Source organism: Mobula birostris, chromosome 5 (assembly GCF_030028105.1).
Source record: "Mobula birostris isolate sMobBir1 chromosome 5, sMobBir1.hap1, whole genome shotgun sequence".
Classification (NCBI taxonomy): Eukaryota; Metazoa; Chordata; class Chondrichthyes; order Myliobatiformes; family Myliobatidae; genus Mobula; species Mobula birostris.
Window position 1 is genome coordinate 94,151,752 of NC_092374.1, and position 18,331 is coordinate 94,170,082.

Sequence of the window (18,331 nt, forward strand, 5' to 3'; positions counted from 1 at the left end):
ATGGATTTGACTGGAAAACAAAGCAACAAAACCAAACAACGACAGACAATTCATACCGCAGCTCGGAGCAGCGGCAAACGGCCTGCAATACTCAGCCGGACACAAGGTGACACTCCCTAATTCAATTTAAAGTTGTCCATAGAGCACATATGTCCAAAGATAAATTAGCTCATTTTTATTCTCATATTAATCCTCTTTGTGACAGATGTCATGAGGAGATAGCCTCCTTAACTCATATGTTTTGGTCCTGTCCTACTCTGGAAACTTTTTGGAAAGACATTTTTAATATTATTTCAAAAGTATTGAATATAGATATCTCTCCCCATCCTATTACTGCTATCTTTGGATTACCTAAAATTTCCAGTAATCTTTCCCCTTCAGCCCATAGAATGATTGCATTTCTTACTTTAATGGCGAGAAGATGTATTTTACAACATTGGAAGGAGACTAATGCTCCAACTACATTCTTTTGGTTTTCCCAGACGATACTATGTTTAAATTTGGAGAAAATTAGAAGTAATTTTTATGATTCCTCAGCTAAATTTGAACAGACCTGGAGATCTTTTATTCAACATTTTCATTTAATGTAACTTCTTTTTTCTCTCTCTGTCCATATTTACATTCCCTTCTTGCTTTTTAACTGTTTTTAAAGGAGGTCGGGTTTGAGGACGTGATTGTTTTAAGTTGTTTAACTCTACTTGATACCTAGTTAGCCCATTGCCTGCTTTGCTTTTTAGATTAGTTGCACGGTGGGTTTTTTTTTGGGTTTTTTTTGTTTTTTTTTTTCTTTCCCTTATTGATATATATGAAAATTAGTATACTATTATATTACCTTGTTATTTTATATCTAAACTGCACTGTTTGTACTAACTTCTTTTTGTGTATTAATATCTCTTGTAAAGTTATATTGCAACAGTGTATTAGTGCCTAAATGGTTTACCTTTCGTGTACTAATTCAATAAAAAGATTTAAAAAGAAAAGAAAGAAACTCTGACTAAACACTAGGTTAAACCGGAGCCAATAAAGACAGAGTCATAGTAAGGTTAGCCATTTACTGTTCACTCTTCTACATTAACGTCATATGGTGAAAACTGTTGATAAAAAAATACAAACATATACAGCATCTGTTTCGTTCTGGAGACCACGCGTGCTCTCTTCTTTTAGCGAGTGCCTCCAGCTGCCCTGAGTAGCGGGCAAGGGGCGGATCGTGTCAAACTGCCATTGGGCTCGAGCCCACCTCGCATTTGCAATTGAAAAGCTGACACGCGCGCCGCTTCCCTTAACAGAAACCGTGTTAATATTTTTACTTCAAATACTTTCTTATAAACTTACGGCGTTGCTTCTATAATGTTTCTTTGTAGGTAGAGATGGAGCTCTTCATGATCATGCTGCACGCATGGCACCCACTTTTACACCTTCCGAACCGGAAGTTACACATAAGACGTGGCGAAACCGGAGATGACGTCATCACATGCCGCGATATACCATAGACAATGAATTTACCTTTGATATACTGTAATTTAATTATCAACCTTTAACTTTAACTAGAAAATAGTTACAAACAAATCATTTAAAACGTAGACCCAACAAAGTCAAATAAATGCCTTAAGGGCAACACAACAGGGTTAACATAACCTGAACAGTTTGCAAATTGGAACAATGATCCCACACAGCAGTAGATCCCTACAGCAACCAGCAAATCCACCTTGCTGGTTTCCCAAATGTTTGCATAGGCTACACATAGACAGGTGTTTGTAAGCATATGAAGACCACTGTATACTGTCTGCAGTAGGCCCATTTGGTAGATCTAGGATGATCTGGAAGGTTAGGTCACATGGAAATCAGGGGAGGTTAGCAAAATGGATTGACAATTTGCTCAGTGATAGGATGCAGGCAGTTTAAATGGCCTGGCATAGACTTACTGGGCCAAAGGGCCTGTTCCTGTGCTGTACCTTTGCAGAGGGTGATTGCTGAAGGTTGATTCTCTGAAGGGAGGCCTGTGATTAGTGGGTGCCCCAGGGTTCAGTGTTGGGACCTCTGTTAATCATTATTAATGTAAATGATTTGGATCTGAGTGTCCATGGCACAATTAACAAGTTTGCTGATGATACTAAATTAAAGGGTCATGAAGTAGGTTACAATGAATTACAAAGTGATCTTGATCAGTTAGAGAGCTGGGCTAAGGAATGGCAAATGAATTTCAGCTGAGAAAAGTGCGAGGTGATGCATTCTGGGCAATCAAACCTGATAGGACCTACACAGTGAATGGCAGGGCACTGACAAGTATTGTGGACTTGGGAGTACAAGTGTAGAGTTCACTGAAAGTGCCTGCACAAGTTGATAGGTTGATAAAGGTATGCTGGTCTCCATCATTCAGGGCATTGTGTTTAGGAGTAGAGATATTATATTGCAGTTTTATAAACACTAAAAATTCTGCAGATGCTGAACATCCAAAGTAACACACACAAAATGCTGGAGGAACACGGTAGGTCAGGCAGTGTCGATGGAAATGAATAAACAGTGAACATTTAAGGCCAAGACACTTTATCAGGATTGTAAAGGAAGTGGGAAGTCACCAGAATAAAGAGGTGTGGGGAGGGGAAGGAGGGTAATTAGAAGGTGTTAGGTGAGGCCAAGTGAGTAGGAAAGGTGAAGGGCTGGAGAGGAATGAATCTGATAGGAGAGTGGATCATAACAAAAAAGGGAAGGAGGAGGGAACCCAGGGGGAGATGATAGGCAGGAGAGAAGGGATAAGAGGTGTGAGTGGGGAAGAGAAGAAGAGGGGAGGGAATTTGTTTCCCCAGAATGAGGAATCAATATTTATGCGACTAGGTTGGAGGCTACCCAGCTGGAACATAAAGTTTTTTCCTCCACCCTGAGAGTGGCCTCATCGTGGCGCAAGAGGAGGACATGGACTGACATGTTGGAATGGGAATTAAAGTGTTCACCAGGCTCTCCTCTCCAATCATATTCCTCCCACTCAAGTCCATTAACGTTCCTATCCACCTGGCTTTAACTTCTCACTTCGGCAGTGTGTGGCACCCACCTGCTTCATCCACAGTGATTAAGTGTTTTGAGAGCTTGGACATGAAACATATCAACTTCTGCCTGAGAAGCAATTTAGATTCACTCCAATTTGCCTACCAGAGCAACAGGTGCCATCTCATTGGCTCTACACTCAATCCTGAAACATTTCGACAGCAAAGGTGCACATATCAGGGTGCTCTTTCTCGGCTACAGCTCAGCATTAAGTATCATCTCCTTAAAACTAATCAATAACTCCAAGAGGTTGGCCTCAAAACCTCCTTGTGCAATTGGATCGTGGATTTCCTCACTTGTACTATGTTTCGATTGGCAACAACATCTCCTCCACGGTCTCCCTCAGCACTGGTGCACCACAAGGCTGTATGCTTGGTCTACTTGCTTAATATTTATGTCTCTGTGGCTAGGTGCAGCTCTAATGCCATATTCAAGCTTGCTGATGACAGCACTGTCATAGGCTGAATCAAAGGTGGTGATGAATCAGTGTATAGGAGGGAGACTGAAAATCTGACAGAGTAGTGTCATAGTAGCAACCTCTCAATGTCAGCAGGACCAAGGAACTGATTTTGGACTTCAGGAGAAGGAAAGCAGAAGTCTATGAGCCTGTCTTCACTGGAGAATCAGAACTGGAGAAGGTTAGCAACTTTAAATTCCTATGTGCTATTATTTCAGTGGACCTGTCTTGGGCTCAGCCCGTAAGTGTAATTATGAAGGAAATATAGTAGCACCTCTTCTTCCTTTGGAGTTTGCAGTGATCTGGCATGACATCTAAAGCTTTGACAATCTTTGATAGATGTGTAGTGGAGACTATAGTGACCTGCTGCCTTACAGCCTCGCATGGAAATGCCAATGCCCTTCAATTGATAATTCCACAAAATGTAGTAGATACAGCCCAGTCATTCATGGCTAAAGCCATCACAACCATTGAGCACATCTACGTGAAATACTGTCACAGGAAAGCAGCATCCATCACCAGAGACCCCCACCACCCAAAACATGCTCTCTTCCCGCTGCTGCCGCCAGGAAGAAACTACAGGAGCCTCAGGACTCACGCCACCAGGCTTTGGAAAGGTTATTACCCCTCAACCATTAGGCTCTTAGACATGGGGGATAACTGCATTCAGCTTCGCGTGCCCATCATTGAAATGTTCCCACAACCTATGGACTCACTTTCATATCATGATGTTGATATTTATTGGTTATTTATTAATTAGTATTGTTTATTCCTTGTGCATTTGCAGTTTGTTCTCTTCTGAACTCTAGTTGAATGCCCTAGTTGGATGGTCTTTCATTGACTGATTCTGTATAGTTACTATTCTGTAGATTAGCTGAATATGCCCACAAGAGAAAAAATCTCAGGGTTTTATATGGTGATAGACCATTTATGTACTTTGATAATATCATTTACTTTGAACTTTACCTATCACTTTCTAGCTATCCTCCTTCCCTTCCCCCTTCCTTTCCAGTCTGGAAGAAGGGTCTCGGCCTATAATGTTGACTGTTTATTAATTTCTGTAGATACTGCCTGATCTGCTGAGTTCCTCCAGCATTTTGTGTTGCAGTTTTATAAGTCATTGGTGAAAGCACACTTGAACCATTGTGTACATTTTTGTTTCCCCTGTTAGAGGAAAGGTGTCACCAAAATGGAGAGGGTGCCGAAGAGATTTACAAGGATGCTGCTTGGACTAGAAGACCTGAATTATAGTGAGAGGTTGGCTATACTGCAGCATTATTCCTTAGAGTGTAGAAGAATGAAAAGTAACCTCATGTAAGTTTATAGGATCACGTTGGGTACGGATAAGGTGGACAGTCATTGTCTTTTCCCCCTGGATTGGAAGTCTAAAACTAGGGGAATAGATACAGGATAAGAAGGGATAGATTTAAAAGAGACCTGAGAGGTAACTTCTTTACACAGAGGGTGGTGAGTACCTGGAATAAGCTGCCAAAGGAAGTGGTTGAAGCAGCCACAATTGCAGCATTTAAGAGGTGTTTGGATAGGTACTAGCCTCTACACCATTGAGAATGTCTTCCAATGGCAATGTGTCAAGATGCCATCCATTATTAAGGACCTTCACCTTCCAGGATATGCCGTTTTCTCATTCGGGATGAGGTAGAGGAGCCTAAAGACGCAGGATCAACATTTTATTACAGCTTCAATTCCGGCATCAGATTTTGTACAGTCCATGAACCAGTGAACGCTACTTCATTATTCTGCTCTCCTTTTGCAATTTTTATTTGTTTGTTTACATATTCTTATTGTAATTCAGTATCAGAATCACGTTTATTATCACCAGCAGGTGACGTAAAATTTGTTAACTTAGCAGCAGCAGTTCAATGCAATATGTAATATAGAAGAGAAAAAAATAACAAATAAAATAAAAACAATAGTAATAATAAATAAATAAGTAAAATAAGTATATTGAATAGATTTTAAAAATGTGCAAAAACCAAAAATACTGTATATTAAAAAACAGTGAGGTAGTGTCCAAGGTTTTAATGTCCATTTAGGAATTGGATGACAGAGGGGAAGAAGCTGTTCCTGAATCACTGAGAGTATGCCTCCAGGCTTCTGTACTTCCTACCTGATGGTAACTGTGGGAAAAGGGCATGTCCTGGGTGCTGGAGGTCCTTAATAATGGACACTGCCTTTCTGGGACACCACTCCCTGAAGCTGTCCTGGGTATTTTGAGGGCCAGTACCCAAGATGGAGCTGACTAGATTTACACCCTCTGCAGCTTCTTTCAGTCCTGTGCAGTAGCCCCCCCGCTATACCAGACAGTGATGCAGCTTGTCAGAATGCTCTCCACATCTATAGAAGTTTTTGAGTGTATTTGTTGACATGTTAAATCTCTTCAAACTCCTAATGAAATGTAGTTGCTGTCTTGCCTTCTTTATAACTACATCAATATGTTGGGACCAGATTAGATCCTGAGAGATCTTGACACCCAGGAACTTGAAATTGTTCAATCTCCGCTTCTGATCCCTCTATGAGGATTGGTATGTGTTACTTCCTCTTACCCTTCCTGAAGTTCACAATCAGCTCTTTCATCTTACTGATGTTAAGTGCCAGGTGTTGCTGCGGCACCACTCCACTAGTTGGCACATCTCACTCCTGTACACCCTCTCGTCACCACCTGAGATTCTACCAACAATGGTTGTATCATTAGCAAATTTATAGATGGTATTTGAGCTATGCCTAGCCACACAGTCATGTGTATATATAGAGAACAGAGCAGTGGGCTAAACACATGCCCCTGAGGTGTGCCAATGTTGATTGTCAGTGAGTAGGACATGTTATCACCAATTTGCACAGATTGTGGTCTTCCAGTTTGGAAGTCGAGGATCCATTTGCAGATGGAGATACAGAGGCCCAGGTTTTGCAACTTTTCAATCAGGATTGTGAGAATGATGGTATTAAATGCTGAGCTATAGTCGATTAACAGCATCCTGACATAGGTGTTTTTGTTGTTCCGGTGGTCTAAAGCTATATGGAGACCCATTGAGGTTGCATCTGCTATTGACCTATTGTGGCAATAGGCAAATTGCAATGGTTCCAGGTCCTTGCTGAGGCAGGAGTTCAGTCTAGTCATGACCAGCCTCCCACAGAAATTTTTATATGTGCTCTGTGCTGTTACCACAAAACCACACATTTACAACATACAATGTCAGTGATAATAAACCTAATTCTGATTCTGAGTTACACTGAGGGGAAGGTCCTGTTTCCAAGTTGTATGACTCTAACAACTTTCAACACATCACCCATAATACTAGAGGTTTCCACACATTCAAGTACTGCTATACTACCATCAAAAATGCCGACTGTTTCATACTTCCCCTGCACATTGGTAAATCCAACTACCTGGTGGGTGGTTCTTCAGTTCTTCATTAAGAGATATGTGAACTAATGTGTACCCACAAAAAATACTCCAAGTCTCCTTCATTCACAAGACCCGGATAAACCGGGTGATTCATAATCCACAGAGGGCAAGATCTGAGGTGTTTAGGGGTGGCAACCTAGAGTTAGGAGATCGACTGCAACCTCAGGAAAGCCAATGTGAGTGCAAATAGGCAATTTTGGACTAAACTGAAAGAACAGCTGTGGAAGAGCTTGTACAATATAATGTTCTACAAGGCAAGATCAAACAGTATTGGTGACAATGAGCAATCACTTCTGGATAAGCATGATGCCTTTTATCACAATCTGATAGGGAGAACTATGACAGAGCCACACAAGCCCCCACATCTCTGAGTGGCTCTGTAATTTCAGTCTCTGAGCTTTCTCCAAGAGGCTGAATCCACGAAAGGCACCTGGTCCAGACATTGTACCGGCTGATTGCTGAAGATCTGTGTGGACCAACTGGTAGGAGACTGTACAGATGTATTCATCTTCACTTCTGCAGTCTGAAGTTCCCACTGCTTCAAAGAGGCATCTATTGTACCGATATACTAGAAGATTGCAGTGACCTGCCTTAACGACTACTGTCCGGTGGCACTTACAGTACATCACTGTAATGAAATGTTTTAAGAGAGTAGCTATGTGACATATTTATTCCTTCTCAGATGACCCAGGTCTGCTCCAATTTATCTACTGCTGCTACAGGTCAATAGCGGATTCGGTTTCTCTGGCTCTTCACTTTACTCTGGATCATCTGGTCATCAGGAACATGTACATCAGACAAATTGTTCAATAACAGCTAAAAATTCAACATTGTTATCCCGTCCAAACTCATCATCAAGCTTCAAGACCTGAGCCCCTGCACTTCTGTTTGCAAATGGATACTTGAGTTCAACAATGACAGACCTCAATCAGTAAGGATTAATAAGAACATCTCCTTGTTGCTGACCAGTAACATGAGTGCACCTCAAGGCTGCATGCTTGGCATCCTGATCTTCTCTCTGTACACATATCACTGTGTAGTGAAGCATTGCTCCAATGCCATCTTAAAATTTGCTAATGACACTTCTGTTGTTGGATAAATCACAGGTGGTGATGAGTCAGCTTACCAGAGCAGGATAGGTCACCTGGTTGAGTGGTGCCGCATAAACGATCTCTTGCTCAATGTCAGCAAAAGTAAAGAACTGATTACTAACTTCAGAAAGGGGAAAGAGAGTGAATATGTGCCAGTCTGCACTGGGGGAAATTGGTAGAGTGTTAGTAACATTAATATCCATATTGCAAGGCCTGACTGGGCCCAGCAGATAGACATAAGCATAAGGAAAGCATTCCAGCGTCTTTACTTTCATAGAATGTTTAGGAGGTTGGCTTGTCATTGAACACTAACAAACTTCCACAGGTGTACTATTGAAAGTGTCCCGACTGGTTGCTTCTTGGTCTGCTTCAGCAATTAAATTGCACCAAGAACATACAAAGAGAGTAGGGGACTCTACCCGGTGTGTCACAGATAGATCCCTCCCTGGCACGGGCAGCATCTACAGGCAGTGCTGCCACAAGAAGACAACATTATCAAAGATTCCCACCATCAGGCCATTTCATCTTCCCTCAGCTACCATTGAGCAGGAGGTACAGATATCTGAAGTACCACACCATCAGGTTCAAGAACAGCAAACCACAGAGTCATTGAAACAGTCTCGGAGTATTCAGTTCAGTTCAGTTCAGTTTAGCTCTCTGTTAGTTGTTGACTTCAGGCCGTAGAGCCAGTCTGCCCACAAAATAGCAATAAAAAAGGAGCAACCAGAAACACATGTAACATGAGCTGCAGAGTCCAATCCACAAACTGCATTTAAATTCAACTTTGACTTTACACTTGCCAGGGTGTCAGTACCTCCAGCTGAACTCTGTCTCTTTGTGTGTTTCCCCCAGCTGTCATTCTGTGTTTTTGTATTGCCATGTGCTCTTGTTTGTTTTCCTGCCCCATGTGCTCCTGTCCCCGCTCCTGCTCCGCTTCAGCCCCTGTATCACTGAGTACTTGGCCCTGCACTGATTTCCCATTATTACCTGTATTGCTGCCACCTGTGTCTCATTGTGCTGCACCTATCATCTGCCGCTCTGTGTATTGCTCACTGTATTTTAGTCCTGTGTTTTGCCCGATTGTGCCAGAGAGTTTTCCTGATTCTAATTTTTGGATTTCTCTGGTTGTTTTGATCTCTGCTTGAACTTTGATGCTGACTTTGTTTGCACCTCTGGATTTGTTACTCAATAAATTGCACAGTATTTGATCTGCGATTGGGTCCCTGCTCTAGCATTCTGATAGTACAATCTGGCCAGAATGGATCCAGCAGACCCCGGTCACCTGAGCTATCCTAGAACAACAGTGAGTGATGCTGGGGAGACTCCGGAACCAGCTGGAGTATGCGTTCAGGGCAGCGGAGTTGCTTTCTGCCAAAGTAGCCGATATTGGGGCCCAGATTCAGTCATTCCAGCTGTCCCAGAGCGCTCATCATCATCAACATTCTGCCACTGCATCCTTCACGTCCTCACATGCTCCTCCTGTCTGCCTCCTCCAGAAAAGTACTCAGCTGAGCCCGGTACCTGCCGCTCTTTTCTTTCCCAGCGCACACTCATTTTTGAATTACAATAAACATTTCCGACTGATCAAGCCAAGGTGGCCTACGTCATCACCCAACTGTCTGGTCGGGTGAGAGAATGAGGAACAGCCATCTGGGAGGCAGGCTCACCTTTCTGCGTCAGTTTTCAGTTATTTTCTGAGGAGATGGGAAAAGTGTTTGATCGCTCCAAATGTGAGAGAGAGGCTGCCCGTGAAATGCTGCACATGTGCCAGGGACGCAGATCTGTGTCAGGTTACGCCATCGAGTGCCAGACCTAGCCTCGTCCTGCGGCTGGAACTCCGAGGCACAGTTTGACACCTTCCTGAACGGCCTCTCCGAAGACATAAAAGATGAGCTGGTGTCCCAGGACCTTCCTGCCACCTTTGAAACCCTGGTGGATTTGACCATCTGTATTGACATTCACCTTCAGCAGCGCTGCAGAGGGAGGGGTTCCAGAGGGTCCCTGGGGGCACTGGGTGAGTTCCAAGCTCCTCGTCAGTCTGCATTGCCCTGCTATTTGCCCCCATCTACAACTCCCACTCAAGAGCCCGAAGCTATGCACGTTGACCGTACCCTCCTGACGCCGACAGAAAGACAAAGGAGAAGCAGCACCCGTTTCTGTTTGTACTGTGGTCAGCCAGACGACTTTATCGCTACCTGCCCTGTAAAAGCCAGTGCTCACCAGTAGGACGAGGAGTACTGGTGAATGTGACTCCCGTCCTGCCCTCCTCGCCACCACTCACTCTCATACTTGTTTCTTTGGAGTGGGGCGTCCAACGGCGAGCAGTCTCCGTCTTGGACCATTCTGTTGTGGAGGGGTGTTTTATCGATTCCTGCTTAGCTGCCCAGTGGGGGTTACCCACGTCTGCTCTTCAGTCCCGATTGATAGCCAATGCCTTGAATGGTCAGAGACTGGTTAACATCACCCAGTGAGTCTCAGTTTATCCGGCAACCATCATGAAGTTATCCATCATAAAGATATTATTGACTCTCCTCAAGCTCCCATTGTCTTGGTCCATCCCTGGTTAGTTAGACACAACCCTCACATTGACTGGCTCAGTCACAAGATTGCAGGCTGGAACCCATTTTGTCACTCCCACTGCCTCCGCCACACTCAGATCCCCTTGTCTCTAAGCCCAGATTCCTCTGAGGAACTTCCAGACCTTAGTGCCATCCCTCCTGAATACATGGAGCTCAAGGCTGTGTTCAGCAAGTCCCGGGCCACTTCCCTGCTGCCTCATTGTCTATATAACTGCGCCTGGCACATCTCTTGCCTGTACTCCTGGTCCATACCTGAAACAGAAGCCATGAGGAAGTACATTCAAGAGTCTCTGGCTGCAGGCATCATCCGGCCATCTTCCTCCCCTGCTGGTGCTGGTTTTTAACTTTGTTGGAATGAAGGATGGCTCCTTACATCCATGCATTGATTACCAGGGCCTGAACGAAGTCACTGTTGAGAACCGTTACCCTCTTCTGCTCATGAACTCGGCATCTGAACTACTGCAAGGAGCCTCAGTTTCCTTGGTCTGGACTGATCACAAGAATCTGGAATATATCCGCACTGTCAAGCGCCAAGCTGACCGCCAGTGCTCCAAGGCCCCACGTTACCACCAGGGACAGCATGTGTGGCTTTCAACCCAAGACCTGCCCCTCAAAGTGGATTCCTGCAAGCTCACCCCTCGCTTCATCGGCCCCTTTCCTATTGCTAAAGTCATCAGCCCTGCTGCCGTCCATCTCAAGTTCCTCTCCACTCTCTACCACATTCATCTCACCTTCTATGTGTCCTGTATCAAGCCTTTCATGAGCCACCCCCTGTGTCCTGTCCCCAGACCACCCCCCACCTCCCCCATGGCTCAACGACAGGTCAGAGGCCTTCATGGTGCGTCGACTGCTGGATGTTTGTCACTGGGGCCGTGGCCTCCAGTACCTTGTGGACTGGGAGGGCTACTGTCCTGAGGGAAGATGTAGGGTCCCTGCCCGTAACATCCTGGACCCCACTCTCATCAGGGACTTTCGTTGCCAGCACCCAGCTCCACCTGCTGTGACACCAGGAGGCGTCCGTAGGTTGGGGGGGGGGCGTGGTTACTGTCAGTACTGTGGTAACTTCTACTTTGAAAAAGGACCACTCGACAACTTCATGCCCAAAGGAACCACTTTATCTGGGACGGCAAAAGTGGTATTTACATACAGAGGCTTTCACTAACCCATACGACATGGCAGAAAAACTATATACAATGCACACCAGAAGTAAAAAGAATGGAAGTAAAACCCTACCAACCTCAGAACCAGCCTCTCTTTAAAAACAGCTTCCTGTAGCGGGAGTATTGCTATATTACCATTATCCTAATTAGTATTAACTTACTTTTAATAATGCTCACATTACAACACTTCTCCCCCTTTAAAATCCAACATTCCCCAAATGTAAAAGAACTGGGAAATAAAAACAGCTTCTGTGTACCCCTGAAACTTATACTAGTGTCTCAACAACAGTTTACCAATACAAAACACCTGGAAAACATGGCAGATTCAACATTCAATCTAACAACAAAAAAAAAATTGTCCAGTCAAAGATTCAGTCTGTCAGGAGGTTTGTGAGTGCGCTGCGATCTGCGCACTACCCCTGGTGACCCAGCAGGCACCGCTGATGAGGATGTTTTGGGTGGATCTAGTGTTGAGGACATGAGAGGGGTCTGTGTGTGCGTGTGAGAAAGTCCATCCGCTTCAGAGGACCCAGACCGCTCTGCCCGTGTCTCTCTCTCTGGCAAAGTCACTAACGGACGCTCCCACAGTAGTCTCTCTCTCTGGCAAAATCACTGGTGGACATGCTCCCACAGTAGTCTGTCTCACCACTGGAAACTCTGTGGAACTGTCTACCCCTGAGCCTGCATCATGACACAGGCGCACATGGTCCTGAAGTCTGCGGAAAACACGACTGTCAGTCAACTTAACAACATAGGAGACGGGACCACTCTGCTTAAGGATAATCCCAGGTAGCCATTGCTAATTGTTTCTCACATAGACATTGCCATCTGGTTTTAATTGCCTCTCTCGCGCATGTTGATCATGTCCCTCCTTCTGCTTTTCCTGCTTTCTCTCCACTTTTGCCTTCATGTCCGGGTGCAGCAGGTCCAATCTTGACTTGGGCCTGCTGCACCCGGACCCAATCAGCATCTCTGCTGGAGTGCGTGCAGTCGTAGTCTGTGGCGTGAGGCGGTATTTAAACAGGAAATGTGAAAAACGAATGCTAAGAGAGTCCTCTGCAATCTGCTTCAGCTCTCCCTTCACTGTCTGAACAGCCTGCTCAGCCAAACCATTTGAGGCTGGGTGGAAAGGGGCTGTCCAAATGTGATGAATGCCATTCTGCAGCATGAACTCACTGAACAGCTCATTGGTGAACGTCAGGCTATTATCAGTGACCAGAGTGTCAGGCAACCCGTGGACTGCAGCACTTTCCTGAGTTTGTCTATGGTTGAGTGGGCTATGATGTTGCTCATGATGTGAGATTCTATCCATTTGGAGTGCGCATCTACCATTACAAGAAACATTTGCCCCATAAAGGGGCCAGCAAAGTGCAAATGTAGCCTAGACCAGGGGTGGGTCTGGCCACTCCCAAGGGTGCAAAGGAGCTGGTGGTGGCATGTTCTGATTAGTCTGACATTGCGTGCATGATTTTACCGTGTTCTCCGGATCCTGATCCATTCTTAGCCACCAGACGTAAGATCTTGCAAGACTTTTCATTTAAGGCACCCCTAGATGAGTCTCATCAGTTTCCTCCATAATCTGTGAATGGCCAGGGGGAGGCACGATGACCCTCGCTCCCCAGAAAATGCAGCCATCCTGCAGACTCAGTTCTGTCTTGCGTTTGGCATAAGGCCTCAGTTCCTCTCCTTCCATGACACTGGGCCAACCCTGTAAAAGAAATGTCTTGACTTGGGACAGGATTGGGTTCCTTTCTGTTCATTGCTTGATCTGGGTCGCCTTTACAGGTGTAAGGGGGTTTCGTCTCTTATGTTACTGCGTAGGCTAATTAAAATGGCTTCTTTGTTATATTATACTTGGGAATGCTTCTTTGTTATGTTAAGTGCTGAGAAATTCCTCCCGCTAGCAGTTTGTTGCATCACGTTACTGATAAGAAGATGTTATGAACCAATTGCGATAGTTATGCTTTTGTTGTATCTGTAAGATATTGTATGCACGAGGTTTTGGGGGAGAAGGTGGGAGAGAGAGACAGAGGATGGACCAGGTGCTGTGATATCCACTAACGCGGTTGGACCCCGAGCAGAGCGTTCGGCGAGGAGAGGAGACGGAGACGGACTTGTGTGGAGCGTCTGGTCGACCACCGTTGTTGGTCCCAAGCGGCCGGTCGAGGTGGTCCGAGGGGTCGCAGGGTGAAGAAGAAGGGTCCTGAGCTCCAACTGTTTGTGCACGAAGAGATTGAACTTTGATAAGTGTGGCGCATTTTATTTTCCCTTTATATTTTATTCTCTATTAATTATATAGTTCCAGTAATATCTATAAACTGTAAATCATTTAGTCATATCTAGTGTATTGTCTGTCATTTGGCAGGGTGGGGTACCTCACACAGCATCCACACAAACTAATTACCCAGTTCGGCGGGGCCGAGGGCTGTTTCCCTAGACAACAGCGAGCTGAGCGACCCTGAGGGTGGCCAGGGGGGCTAGATTGTGTGGGCTTTTGTCCAGGATTGGGTCTACTGGTATGCTGTATGGGTGCCCTGTTTAAATCTGTAATGTGTGTCTCTGTGGGTTATTTGCTGGTTATTGCTGTATGCGTGGTGGGTGCGATCTTTGTTCGAATTTAGGCTGGCATTGATGAGTTGGAGGTGGCACTTGGGGCTGTCCATGCTGTTGGGAGAGAGAGGAAAGAGTGGTCTGATTTGGAGGTAGTGTGTGTGAATAAATGTTCTAGCTCTGGCAGGCTCCGCCTGTTGCTTGTGATAGTGTCCACCCCAAGAGGGGTGGAGTCATGCGAGACGTGGACGGAGCGGATCTCTCGGTTGTTAGATGAGTGGCAGTGCATGGTTGAGGGAGAGCGACAGGGATTGGTTGAAAGTTTGAGTAGGCAGGCTGGTGACGGTGTTAGAGCTGTCAGGTTCACTTACACCGTAGTGACAGCTGTCAGTTATTTGAAAGAGGGGGGAAAGTTTTCAGTGTGTCTTCTCTGGCTAGGAGGGCGGCTAAATTGCTTGCAGTGCCAGGGGGATCATTTCAGGGGATCAGCCCCTCCTTCAGTTGTTCAGCTGATCAGAGAGGTGTCGGGAAACTTAGTGGAGGACCAGTGGGGGAACGGCTTGGGGTCTCTGGGGAAGCACGTTCCCAGCAATGTACCACTGAACTTCCGCAAGGAAAAGACCCTATTCCTGAAGGCTTAGAGGGGCCACGCCCCAGGGTGTCATTATGGATAGAGGGAAGCGATGCTGAAGCTATCCTCAACCCCGGGGCGCAGGTCAAGTTGTTGTACAGTTTGTTTTACAACCGGTGTCTGAAGCATTTACCCTTGACAACCGCAAGGGCACCGGAGATATTGGGTACTAGTGGCAGTAGTTATCCAGAAGGTGATGATGGGTTAATGACCCTTGAGTTCATGGGGGCATTCTCTGGGCACCCAGCGTGTCGAGCTGCTTCTGAGGACGTGTGTAGCAGCCTTGAGCCGGTACCAAATTTAAGCGAGACCCAGCAGTGGTACGGCCTGGGGAAAGTAGCTGACGGTGAGACCCTCTTAGTAGATGCTCCAAACTACTGCGAGGGAGGGGAGTTGACCGCTGAAGACACCTCAGTGAGAGAGAGGTCACGGCAACTGGACCTTGGTGTTGTGGAAGATGGAGGAAGCGTGTGTGTGATTATGTGACATGGTTTAATGTGCTGGATCTGAGGAGTGGATGTTGCCAGATCCCAAGGAGTGCGGCTGTCGAACCGAAGATGGCCGTTATTAGTTCCCTAGGATTCTTCCGATCTGAGAAGATGCCCAAGGGCATATCCGGAGCCCCTGCATCCTTCCCGCGGGGCATGAGGAAGACCACGAGGGGAAGTGAAGGTGTGTGGAGTTTTGGTGTATGTGGATGACCGCCTAGAGCTTGGATTCGCCTGGGGGGACTATGAAGCGAGGCAAGTGGCTGAGCCCAGGTGACCGAAGGGAAGTGTCAAATGTGGAGGAGTTTTTGGCCAGAGGAGTTTGGTGCAATGTGAGAAAAATGATCCGACATACTAGTTGAACTTCCTGGTGTTGGAACAGATGGTGGTGGACCTGGGGACGGAAACCCAGGTCGTCAATCTGAATGAGACACGGGAGAGAGGGGATTTGCACCGCTGAACTGAGTGCTCAGAAATGCCGGCCAGAGACTGAGTGCCGCGCCTGTGGGACGACCATTGCAGACTTGGAATTCACGCTTGTCAACGTGGAGAAGGAGCCATGGAATTCCGAGCCGACACTGCGGTCATGATGACTGATGAATTAATCCAGTGAGAAGAAACAATGTCCCACCTGCGAAGGGATCAGCAGGAACTCACGACGTCGATTCAGAAAAGATGGGAAGACTTACAAGTTGGGGAAGATCAAAGAAGTATTCTGACCAAGACCAACAGAAAACCGAGAGCCCAGGGAGGGGAGTTTGACGACACTCCTGAGGAGGTGAAGAAATGGAGGACAAATCTCGGAAAAGGGAGGCGGATGCTTGAAAGGAACCTGAAGATGACTATCAACAGTTTAAATGAGGTGGAAAAACTGAAAGTTGACCTGGAAGATGTCCTCAGGAAGAAAAAACTGGAGGCTGAACATCCTTTAACTGCCGCTTTTCAGGTCAGGGTGGAAGAAGCTGTTGGGGTAACTGCGTCCCAGATTGAGATGGCCAAGAAGCCTGAGTCAGAGCTGCTGAGGCTGTGGCAAGAGTTGAAGGAGTCCCCGAAGAAGCTGACGTCTCGACTGCAGGAGGGTGAAGGGGTAGCCCCGGCTAAATGTTTCAGTTTGGAGAAATCTAAACAGCAGCTACTGATCGCCGGAATGAGGAAGAATACGGATTCGAAGGGTGATGTGCTGGACATGTGGTACATGCTGCCTTTTGCTAACTTCCCCGTGATTGAGGAAGAGACCTTTGGCCCTTCTCCCACTAAGTCAGGTGTAATGGGGAGGGCTAGCTGTGGACAGTCGGAGTTACGGCAGGATCGGGAAGGAAAAGAAGCGGGGCCCCGGAGCTGTAATGGTGGCCTGAGTGAGAGAGGAGTTGGCAAGCAGGCCTGAGGTATCTCTGGTAGTGTCTGAGCCTTTTCGGTTTAGGTGAGGGGGTATGGAGGTCTTGGAGGGTTAAGAATCTCCCAGATAGGTTGGCCTATGTAGCGCCCGTGGGACGGGCGTAAGGTCCACTGTATAGGGAGCACTGTCACTGTGTGTATCTGTGTATGTGTGTGTTGTTTGTCTGCAGGACTGGTTGGGGAGTTATTTAGAAGTCATGAGGACATGACCTTATTTGGTGGGGGGAGAGTGTTATGGGATTTTGTCTCTTATGTTACTGCATAGGCTAATTAAAATGGTTTCTTTGTTATGTTAAGTGCTGAGAAAGTCCTCCTGCTAGCAGTTTGTTGAATCACGTTACTGATAAGAAGATGTTATGAACCAATTGCGATAGTTGTTATGCTTTTGGTGTATCTGTAAGATATTGTATGCGCGGGGTTTTGGGGGAGAAGGCGGGAGAGAGAGACAGAGGATGGACCAGGTGCTGTGATGTCCGCTAACGGGGTCAGACCCCGAGAAGGGTGTTCGGCGAGGAGACTGAGACGGACTTCTATATCCCAGGCGGCCGGTCGAGGTGGTCCGAGAGGTCGCAGGGTGAAGAAGAAGGGTCCTGAGCTCCAGCTGTTTGTGCACGAAGAGATTGAACTTTGATAAGTGAGGCACCTTTTATTTTCCTTCTATATTTTATTCTCTATTAATTATATAGTTTCAGTAATGTCTATAAACGGTAAATCATTTAATCGTATCTGGTGTATTGTCTGTTATTTGGGCAGGGTGAGGTACATCACACAGCATCCACACAAACTAAATACCCAGTTTGGCGGGGCCAAGGGCTGTTTCCCTAGACCACAATGAGCCGAGCGACCCTGAGGGTGGCCAGGGGGGCTACACAGGTGTGCCTGACAGTGTCTCCAATGAAAACATGGTCTCTGGAGGCACATACGTAGTAGCAGGTGTCTCAGGTAAAGGTAGCCGACTCAGTGCATTGGAGTTTGTTTTATCTCCACCCGCTCTGTACACTATTGTGTACTGGTAGGCTGACAGTGTGAGAGCCCAACGCTGTATCCTGGCTGAGGCTAGCGGTGGGATGCATCTGGTCTCAATGAACAGGCCCATCAGTGGTTTATCGTCCGTATAAATTGTGAATACACGTCCATAGAGGTACTGATGAAAGCGTTTGACCGCAAAAACAATGACCAGACCTTCTTTATCTAGCTGTGAATATCCCTTCTCAGCAGCCATCAGGGTACGTGAAGCAAAACCAATAGGCTTCTCTGAAGGGTCCTCCATTACATGTGAGAGAACTGTTCCGACTCCATAGGGCGAGGCATCGCATGAAAAGGTGATCTCCTTGTTTGGGTCATACTGAACAAGCAGCTTCGCTTGTTTTTTCACTTCCTTGAAAGCTTTCTCCTGCTCTTCACCCCACCGCCACTTAGTGTCATTGTGAAGCATCTTGTACAGTGGGGTCAAAACCTTTGAAAGGTCAGGAAGAAACTTGCCATAATAATTCACCATGCCCAAAAATGATCTGAGT